Source organism: Jaculus jaculus, chromosome X (genome assembly GCF_020740685.1).
Source record: "Jaculus jaculus isolate mJacJac1 chromosome X, mJacJac1.mat.Y.cur, whole genome shotgun sequence".
NCBI classification, from domain to species: Eukaryota; Metazoa; Chordata; class Mammalia; order Rodentia; family Dipodidae; genus Jaculus; species Jaculus jaculus.
Genome location: NC_059125.1, coordinates 3,581,757 through 3,592,832, shown reverse-complemented (window position 1 = coordinate 3,592,832; position 11,076 = coordinate 3,581,757). Strand labels below are relative to the sequence as shown.

Here is an 11,076-nt window from a genome sequence, read left to right as displayed (position 1 = left end):
GGGTCATGCATTGTGGAGTTAGCCCCCAGTTATTGGTATGATAAATGTCTCTGCAAATCATGACCCAACATGTGACTCTGACATTCTTTCCGCCCCCTCTTCCGCAAAATTTCCCTGAGCCATGTTGGGTTCATTTTTGGGCTGCTTCAGTGCTGAGGTGTTGGGGGCCTCTGAGGCTCTGGCTCTCTGCTTTGGTAGGAGTGGATTTTTCTTTGCGTTGATCTCCTTCCCCTTTGTGCTGGTATCCGGTTCACAGGAAAACATCACCCTTGCTTATTTCGCCAGTTGTCCTTAGTTTCAGTTGGGCCCCTTTTGAGGTATGTTGGGGCAGCTCTCTTCTTAGGATCTGCATCTATCTGGAAAAGAGAAGCAGATTCTCCAACGGAGAGTAAGTTAGCTCCCGGAAAATTGAGATAAGACTTACTTTTTTGATAGACAGTATGGTAGATTTAGGCCCTCTTATACCCCGTGATTGATGGTAGCTTGATATTGAAGAGTTGGCTTGTGTTTGGGTATGGTTCTGACTTGTTTCCCAGCTCCAGCTATGGGTTTAGTACCACTGAGTGGATCAGTTAGCCAAATCAAGAGCAATTGATTCCTCACCATGGCTGTGTACCAGTATTGCACTTGTATGGGCATCACATCCAGTTATTTGTTGCTAATTAGGTTAAACAATGTGTTGCTTGGACAGATTATAATTCCCTCCTATAATTCTCCTTTGTCCTCTATCCCCTCCACTCACTCACTCCCCACTTCTTTCCTATGATTTCATCTTCTAGACTGATATCTTTTTTGCCCACCTCCATCATCTATGACCACTTGTTGGTTGGTCCAACATTATTCAGTTCTTCTGCATGTAACAACAGCCACTGTGAGGTAACAAATGCAATGGCAACTTTATGTCTGGAGATAGCATTTCCAAGAACTCCTTCCCATCCTTTGGCTCTTAAATTCTTTCCACCACTCTTTCTGCTATAGTCCTTGAACCACTGGAGGGTATAATAGAGATGTCTCACTGAGTTCTGAACACTCAACTGTCACTTCTTCATAGCACTTTGATGAGTTTTGAGTCTTCTCAGCAGTCATCACCATCTGAAAAGAGAAAAGAAAGATGTTATTTTTCATGACAATTGGGTTTTGTGATGCTTCCTTCAATCCTACTTCTGACTGAGTGCCTCATTTACCACACTCTGGTCTAGTGAATAATTGAATAAAAAAGTTCATGAACCAATACTGCTGTTTTGCAGGTGAGAAAATGGAGACCATGGTACAGAGGAGCAGAAAACTTTACTTAAGGTCATATAACTCATTGGTGTCAAATCTTTGGGCTTTGAAACATAGGCTTTCTAATGTCTCATTCTCCAAGCCTATTGTCTTAAAAATGAAGTCTATATTTTAGCTAAGACCAAAAAAAAGAAAAAAAAGAAAAAAAAAAGGGCAAATGAATGAAACAAATAGGCTCCAAATGGGAACCAATGATTATTATTAGAGATTATTCCAACTAATGTGTTATCAGTTGCCTACTTATGATAATAATTAAAGTATATGACTCAATTGTCACCATTTAAAAAAGAATTTATATACTTAACTGACATGGGAGATACCATGTCATGAAGGTGGTTTGCACTCTGGATGTACTGACCCCTGCAATTTCCCCAAATGCAGGAAACTCGACTGCATAATTTGTGGTAACAGGGGACTGCGTTCATGCTGTCCCCTGAAAAAAGAGAATTTATCCCCAAATATTTATGCACTGACCACCGTGAATATTTTTCCTTTTCAAAAATATTTTATTTATTTATTTTCAAGGGAAAAGAGAGGCAGACCTACAGACAGAGACAAAGACAGAGAGTTGGGCATGCCAGGGCTTCTTGCTACTACAAATGAACTCCAGATATATGTGCACTTCATGGATCTGGCTTTGCATGGATACTGCGGAATCAAACCCAGACTGGCAGGCTTTGCAAGCAAGAGCCTTTAACCACTGAGCAATCTTCCCAGCCCCTCTCTTTTACTTTTAATGGAGCTGTTAATGAGCCATAAAATGATTCTCAAGACACCAGTAATGAATTATGTATTAGATTAGTTATTAGATAAACAACATGAAATGAGATGATCATATGTTTTATTAAAGAGAGAGCATAGTTGGCATTCTCAATGAATAATAGAAAAGACAAAGCAACACACAGTAAATCAACAGACTTCAAAGTTATAAGATACAGTGTTTCTTGGAAAACCTTGTGTTTGCCTGATTCATCTGAAACTAGTTCTCTGTTATTGTAAACAGGTTGCTAATAAGGTTGTAGTCATTTACCAACATTGTGAAAAGTTCTTCAAAGAACATGCCCTGCTAACACTGACTCATTCATGAAACTAACATTCACTGAGCACCTATGTGCATCAGTACTATGGTTTGAATGCTGTGGCCCCCAAATTCAGATGTTGAAATCCTAACCCCCAGGTAATGGTATTTGGAGGTGAGGCCTTTGGGAAGTAATTAGGTCATGAGAATGGTGACCTCATCGCTGGAATTTTGTTCTTTAAAAAGAGATTAAGAGCCCTAACCCAATATGAGAGCACAGAGAGCAGACCTCACCAGACATTGAATCTGCCAATACCTTTATCTGGATTTCCCAACAATCACAATGATGGGAAATACTTCAGTTGTTTATAAGCCACCAAGTCTATGGTATTTTGCTATAGCAACCTGAAAGATTAGAACAATCAGGTTGTGCATTATATGCTAGCAATATAGAGATGTAGGGTTAAGGCCCTACTTTCATGTTGGGGTGGGGAGTGAGTGGGAGAAGGTAACAGAAATGGATCCTAATGATTACAAAGATCTACCAGAAGGGATAAGGGTAAGTTTCTCAGAGAAGCCAGGTAAATGCCAATTTAGAGTTACTGTGTTTGAAAGTGCCCCGTAGATAGCCCTGTCCTACTTGAGAGCTGACTCACTCATGAAATCATGAACATGATCAGGAAGTTGGCAGTTAGAGATCAAAATATTTATCTTTACCCTTAACACACTTAATATGTGTCTTGTTTCTGCCAACAAGTGGACTTCCCAAAGGTGAACCTTCAAATTATACTCTCAACATTCCTGGACCAGGACAGATTATGCCCACTTCTGGGACAGAAGCTTTCTTATAAAGCAGTGGAAGAGAACAATGGTTATTTGGGGGCAACCCACATCCAGAAAGGATAAACCAGACAATGCATGCTTGTGTCCTGTCTGTATGGTATGAATAGTGTGATAACAATGTGTCTGTATATATAAGTGAACTTTAACTCCTGAAGGTAGTCAGCATGAAATGTCTACTTAGAAATCCTTATTTCAGAGATGTTTAAGAACTATAATTGCATCTTCATCTATATCTAGATAATTTTTTCATAAATATATTAAAATTAATCTATAATTGATGAAATGACTAATATTTCACACACACACACACACAGAGAGAGAGAGAGAGAGAGAGAGAGAGAGAGAGAGAGAGAGAGAGTGAGTCTTCCCTCATTACCTGTAGAGAGTTGGTTCCAGGCTACTCTGTGTATATCAAACTCTGCAGACACTAAGTCCTTAATATATAATGGCATAATGTTTGCACAGTAGCACTTCTACATATCCTCCCATATGCTTTAAATCAATCCTAGGTTAATTATAATCATTAATATAATGTAAATGCTATAAAATAGTTGTTAAACCACATTGCTTAGGGAGTAATGATAAGGAAACATGTCTATAAATATTCAATACAGATACAGATTTTTAGAAATGGTATTGGCTGGATCTAAAGATCTGGAATCCATGAATACAGAAGTTCATCTGCATTTAACAGGCTAAAAAGATTTTTACTGGTCCAATCATCTTTGCACAAATGAGGTATGAGAATTTGGCAAGCTGCATGGTTTAATATCTTTGGATCAATGCCCTGGGTCTAAACTCTCACTGGTCTGGTCATGCTGAGGGTTAATTGTAGGATTGGCTTGTCCTGCCATTATAATTTTTGAACTCATTTTGGAGTAAAGCTTTCTAATAAAGTACTTGTTGAAATACAGAAGGATAAAGAGATAGAGAGTGGAATTTCCATAGGTATGCAAGAGCATATTTCTTAACTGTGCTTATGCTTACTTGCTCTTAAATATATATATGGCAGGATTTAGTCTAAGACTGGCTTGTATTATAACCAACCACTTAGTTGCTAAGTTTTAGGAGTAGTAGTGCCTACATTTCTTTGCTAGAGGTTACTCATGGGAGAAAATAGCCTATCCACTAAAGAGTAGCCACATTGAGTTGAGTCAGCTTTCTAAACTCACCAGTCAACTAAGTCACACCTCCCTGACCAAGTAATAGAGACAGTGGAGGCCTTACCCTAACAGATGGCCCTTCATATGGAAATGAAAATCAACAAATGAAAATCAAAGTAGGGAAAGAAAGTTCCTCACTAACAGCTGGTAGGCCAGTCTTGTAGGCAATAGAACCAGCATTTTGAAGCCATAGATGCCTGATAAACATGTTCAGGAAATTACAAATCATTCAATATTCTTGGAGTAAAAAGGGCAACAGGAGAAAGGGGGAGATTAAGGAAAGTATCCAGACAGGTATCCGTCATAAATCTGTACAAACAATGTAAGAACCATGGAAAAACATTAAGCAGAATGATAGCTGGATTGAATTTGCATATATAAAATATCATTTTGTTGTCAGAATGAGTGAGGGGGGAGAATGAAGGAAGGGGTACCAAGAAAGGAAAGAAATGAAAAAATGATTAAATGGACCAAATGAAGAGAGCTAACGAAGGAAGAACATAGATAATATTTAGAAAGGAATGTAAAGGTCTGAGTGGCTGTGCTGAGTAGAGGAGGTAGGCTTATAGTTTCATTTCCATTTTCAAAGTCCTTAAGTGGGCATATAGCATATAAAAGTATTCAATATACAAATATTTACTAAACAAATAATATATAATTAGGGAACTTATACTGCTAACTATGAAGTGGTAGATTGAATTTCAAAAAGTGACTGCTATAAACAAATTTCTCAGTATAAACTCTTTCTGTGTTATGTATACATGGCTTAGGAACCAAAAGTATCTTGACATATGGTTCTTAGGCTCAGTAGATGATGAACCTCTGCTGAGGCAGTGTTTGGTATGTGATAGTTTCTCAATAAATACCTGAGAAAAAAAGGGAATAAATCTAGAAGAAGCATAATACTCCTTGTATGGGTTATTCATTGCTATGTAGTGAATTACCCCAAAACTTACTATCTTAAAACAGTGCTTTATTATGCTTTGTATAGGTGGAGAATGAGGGAACATCTTAGCTAGGTGATTGTGGCTCAAGGTATTATGATCAAGGTGACCCGAGATTACAGCTGCCTGACACTCAGTTTTTGGATAGAGGCTGTTGTGGTTACCTTGGCATTGCTGGTATAAAAGACCTGACCAAAAGCAGCTGATAAGAGGGAAGGATTGATTTTGGCTTACAGTCTTGAGGAGACACTCCGTGATAGTAGGGAAAAATGGTAGGGCAGGTAGAAAATAGCAACAAGAGAATGAATATTATTCTAGCAAGAGGGAGCTAGCTATAATACCCTAAAGCCTGCCCCCAACAGCACACCTCCTCCAGCAAGATTCCACCTCCCAAATTGTCATCAGCTGGGGATTAGGCATTCAAGACACATGATTTTATGGGAGAAATCTGATTCAAACTACCATATTCCTTTATTACTTACACATCAGCCTCACCTGACCTTTCATGGCTGGATTTCAGATCATATACCATCACATATGCCTTATTCTGTACATTAGAAGCACATTAGTACTAAGCCTGGGTATTGCTCCAAGGTGAAAGATTACTAAATAATCAGGAGGCAGGGGCCATGAAGACCATCTTGCATGCTACCTATTTAGGAGAGATCACAACAGACATAAGTGAAATTGGGAGAATCATCAGGACTTATTTCAAAAACCTCTACTCCACAAAACTGGAAAATATGAAGGAAATGGATAAATTCCTGGACACATACCATCTACGAAAGCTAAACTCAGAGCAGATAAATCTCCTAAACAAACCTATCACACTCATTGAGATTGAAAGGATTAAAAAGAAAAGAAAAGAAAAGAAAAAAACTCCCAAAAAAGAAGAGTCCAGGACCAGATGGCTTCTCACCTGAATTCTATCAAACCTTCATGGAAGAACTCAAACCAATCTTTCTCAAACTGTGCCACACAATTAGAGAATAGGGAAAGCTCCCCAACTCCTTCTATGAAGCTAGTATCACCCTAATTCCAAAACCAGGCAGAGATGCCACAAGAAAAGAAAACTACCGGCCTATTTCCCTGATGAACTTAGACGCAAAGATCCTGAACAAAATCCTTGCAAAGTGAATTCAACAACACATCAAAAGCATTATCCACTTTGATCAAGTGGAATTTATCCCAGGAACACAGGGGTGGTTGAACATTCGGGAATCTGTCAATTGAACCATATAAACAAGGTTAAACACAAAAACCACATGCTCATTTCAATAGATGCAGAAAAGGCCTTTGGCAAAATATACCATCACTTCATGATCAAAACATTGGAGTAAATCGGCATGGTCGGTTTATATCTTAACCCAATAAAGGCTCTATGTATGTATGTATGTATGTATGTGTGTATATATATATATATATATATATATATATATATATATATATATATATATATATATATATATATACACACACACAAAGCTCCTAAAGCCCAAATAAAACTTAATGGAGAGAGGCTGGAGGATTTCCCATTGAGATCAGGAACAAGACCGGGGTGTCCACTCTCACCTCTGCTCTTCAATATAGTATTGGAAGTCCTAGCTCAAGCAATAAGACAGGAGAAAGAAATCAAGGAGATCCAATTTGGAAAGGAAGAAGTCAAGTTAGCTCTATTCACAGATGATATGATTCTATACTTAAAGAGACCCCAGAGACTCCACCCCAAAACTCTTGAAGGTGATTAACTCCTTTAGCAAAGTAGCAGGATACAAAATCAGTGCACAAAAATCAGTAGCCTTTCTATGTGCAAATGACAAACATACAGAGAAAGAAATAATGGGCATGGTCCCATTTTCAATAGCAACAAAAAAAATAATAAAATACTTTGGAATAACGTTAACCAAGGAAGTGAAAGATCTATACAATGAAAACACAAAAACACTCACAAAAGAAATTGAGGAGGACTTGAGAAAATGGAAAGACCTCCCATGCTCCTAGATAGGCAGAATTAACATTCTGAAAATGGCAATCCTACCAAAGGCAATATACATATTTAATGCAATTCCAGTTAAAATTACATCATATGTTGTTAAATGACTACACAAATAACAGCCTCCAAACGTTCAGGCAAATGTATCTTTTGCTGTGAAATTAATGATACATGATTATAAATTTGCAAATATAGTTAACACTTTCACCTCTGTTCATCAAATGTAAATGGTGCCACTGGCAAACAGTAATAACAGCAACTTTTGTACCATAGAGTCTGAGGTAGGTTTGTGTGAATTGTTCTATGGTAGTTTCTGTGTGCATTCTTTTCTCCTTTTCTTTCCTTGCTTGCTTTCTTCTTTCCCTGTTTTTTACTTCCTTCCTTCCTTCCTTCCTTTCTTTTCTTCCTTCTTTCTTTCTCGCAGGATTTCCTTTAGCCCAGGATGTCTTTAAGCTATGCACCTGAGGCTGGCCTTGAACTCCTAATTCTCCTGCCTCCATCTCTCAAGTGCTAGGATTATAGACATGTGTCACTACGTCTGGCTCTGTGTGTTTTGAAGCAAAAGACTATTCCTTGACAAGAATGAAATTAGATTTGTTTTGCTGAATCCCATCCACATCAACACAATCAACCAAAAGACCAGGTTGAGTATGGAAAAGAGCAGCGGACTATGATGTTCCATTTTATTTCCACCTTTGTTCCAAGATAACTTGTGATAAGTCAAGCAAAGTGTCACTGTAATTGGGAATTTTCTCCATGAAAGTGGTCAGTGTTTTACAGGATTTGTTTTATGGAAGGAAAGGGAGACTAAAAAGTCATTTGGGGGGTTTAAAACACACATTTTTTAATCAAAAAAGTTTAAGAAAAATGAAACGCTTTTCTTGCTAATGAATTTACTAAATAGTGATTTGGTCTCATGTGGATATTATCTAGCTGGTAAACCAAAATGGTCGTTTGATGAGTTGGAGATCTGTGTCTATTTTTAGCCCTTTATTTCTGTAGCCTCAGCCAATGACTGCAACTTCATTCTCTTCATTCCCTGAGATGAGTCTGTTCATGCCAGTTCAGATTAAAGCCTCAGAATATAAGCAATTAAATATTCACAGGGATTGTACAAGGAAAATTGGGGATAACAGGCCATGCTTTTACAGAATATCTGGTATCAAACTAGCCCAGCAGAGAAATGTAGTTGGTCTATTTGGTATCAAACACAAAGTTAATCACCAGGCATGGTGATACACACCTTTAATCCCAGCAGTCTGGAGGCAGAGGTAGGAAGATTACTGATAATTTGGTGCCAGTCTGGGACTACAGAGAGAGTTCCAGGCTAGCCTGGACTAGAGTGAGATCTTACCTGGAAAAAAACCAAAACACAAATACAATGTATAAAGTAAATTTCCTGAAATTATGCTGTGAGTGTGAACATTTTTCACAAAGTCTTTCTCCTCAAGTGGTTTTACAGGGTGGCTGCCAAACCTGGCCTAAGTGTTTTGCATCAGTCTTCCCCAGTGGCATCCTTATGTTAGCTGGCCAGCACTCTGGAGTGTTTATCTTCCTAAACTCTATACTTCTGAAACCAGAGGCATAACACAGTCCTTAGAGTTGTTGTACCTCCTTGACAAGTTCTGTGTGATTTGTAACCTTAGCCATTAAAAATACTTTTATAGCATTTTTGTGTAATAATCAGATTACCATTTGTTCTTTGACATCTGCCTCTCATTGGTATTTTGGATCTCATTTAACAAACTCAGGCTCATTTTTGTGTTGAACTGTTGGGCCATGTTGCTAGGGTCCCTATTATTTTTTTTTTACATGGATATTGCATTAGTGGACATGAGAGGATTTATCCACACCAATACAACTTTGCAGAAAGATGCTTTTATCAAGTGGCATTTTATCCTTTCCTTAAATGGCAATCTTTTCTGTTGAATATTTAAATAGTAAACAGAACAATGTATAGTGACCAAAACTAGTGCTTTTGAAATACTAATGTGCATATGAATCCCCAAAATATTTCCTTAAATGTAGATCCTGACTCAATTAGGTCTGGAGTGAGAAAACCTTCTTCATTTTTAAATTTTAGGTTTTTTTTTTTTTTATTTATTTGAGACCAAGAGAGAGAAAGAGGCAGGGCCTTTAGCCACTGCAAACAAACTCCAGATGCATGTGCTACCTTGTGCATGTGGCTTACATGGGTCCTGGGGAATCAAAACTGAGTCCTTTGGCTTTGCAGGCAAGTGCCTTAACCACTACGTCACCTCTTTGGCCCCTGTCTTTTTTTAAATGAATTGCCAGGTGCCTACTTGTAAGACCCTAGAAGTCACTGTTGACTTACTATAATGTAACTTTCTGGGGGAGCAGCTCTAGGGTTAAGAAAGAATAACTTCTCACCTAAAGAGCTTCTCTTTGTCTGTCTGCCTGTCTGGGCAAATTCTTGATGTTCCCTTTGGCTAAATCAGTTTGAAAAAAGAAAATAGCATCTGAGCCATTTCAGATCAATGAATGCATACTTTACTTCTAATGACTTGTAGCAAGTAGTGGAAATTGGATGGACATTTTTAGCAACTGTCTTTTCTCTTTAAAATGTCAGCACATTAGCTGTGGTTTATTTACTTCATTTGAAATGACCTCCAGTGCTGCTCAGGAAACATGCTACAAGCTACTTTACAATAATTAATCATATTGAATTAGCGATTGGTTTTTAAAAGCCTTTCTAATGTCAGTATGTTCTCAAGGACTTTCCTTGTCATGTTACCAACCTTTCCCAGAGTCTCTCTGTCTGTCAATGCATTCATGCCCCACAGGCTCCAGAGTTTCCCAAATCCATCAACTAATACCAAAAAGTTCAGGTAGCAATATGAAGCCAACACATTGTTTTCAAAAACTTTTTATTCATTTATTTATTTGAGAGGTAGAGGGAGAGTCAGAGAGTAAGTATGGGCATGCCAGGGCCCCTTGCTGCTGCAGAAGATCTCTATAGATACACGTGTCACTGTGCATCTGGCTTTATATGGGTCCTGAGAAATTGAACCTGGGCTGCCAGGCTTTGCAAGCAACTGCCTTTAACAGCTGAGCCATCTCTCCAGCCCTACACCACATTTTTAAAAGGTTGTTTCATCCAGCTTCAAGAAGCAAACTGGCAAAGAAACTGGGGTGGGGCATCAGTTTAGAGGGCAAGGAGCAGATTAGAGAAAAATTCCCTTTACTAGCCCCTAGAGAGCTGCTGGAAAATCTAGAGGACTAGCCACACTTCATTTAACACCCTCTAATTAAAAAAAAATAATTGACAACTTCCATACTTACAGACAATAAACCATGATATTTCCCTCCCCTCCCCCATTTTCCCCTTCACAACTCCACTTTTCATTATATCCCCTCCCTCTCTCCATTAGTCTCTCTTTTATTTTGATGTCATTGTCTTTTCCTCCTCTTATGAGGGTCTTGTGAGGTATTGCTAGGCACTGTGAAGTCATGGATATAGAGGCCAATTTCTGCCTGTAACACCCTCTATTTAATTTAGCAGTTTCAGAGTCTTTCTTGACACTTGGAAGATTTGTATTCTGCAGAGAGGGAAGAGCAAGTCCTTCACTCTCTAAGTTGGGTTTACTTGCCAGGACCTTGTGAGAGCTAATAGCTACAACAGAAATGGTACAATTTCAAAATTCTGAGTTACTCCAATGTCCCAGTGTCCCACTGTCTTGTAGGGCCGAGCGCCTTAGCCCTTTGTGTGTGTATGTCCACATGTATGTATGTGTTGTTAAGTGTGCAGGTGCACACATGTGTTTAAGTGCACATGCACATATATACATGTGCATGTGACTGCCAGAGGAT

At 38.5% G+C, this 11,076-nt stretch overlaps 1 pseudogene; it reads left to right on the top strand.

Annotated features, from left to right (window-relative positions):
* The first annotated feature begins 1,580 nt into the window (after positions 1-1,580).
* On the top strand, positions 1,581-1,720 carry LOC123457010 (annotated as a pseudogene).
* Positions 1,721-11,076: the final 9,356 nt, after the last annotated feature.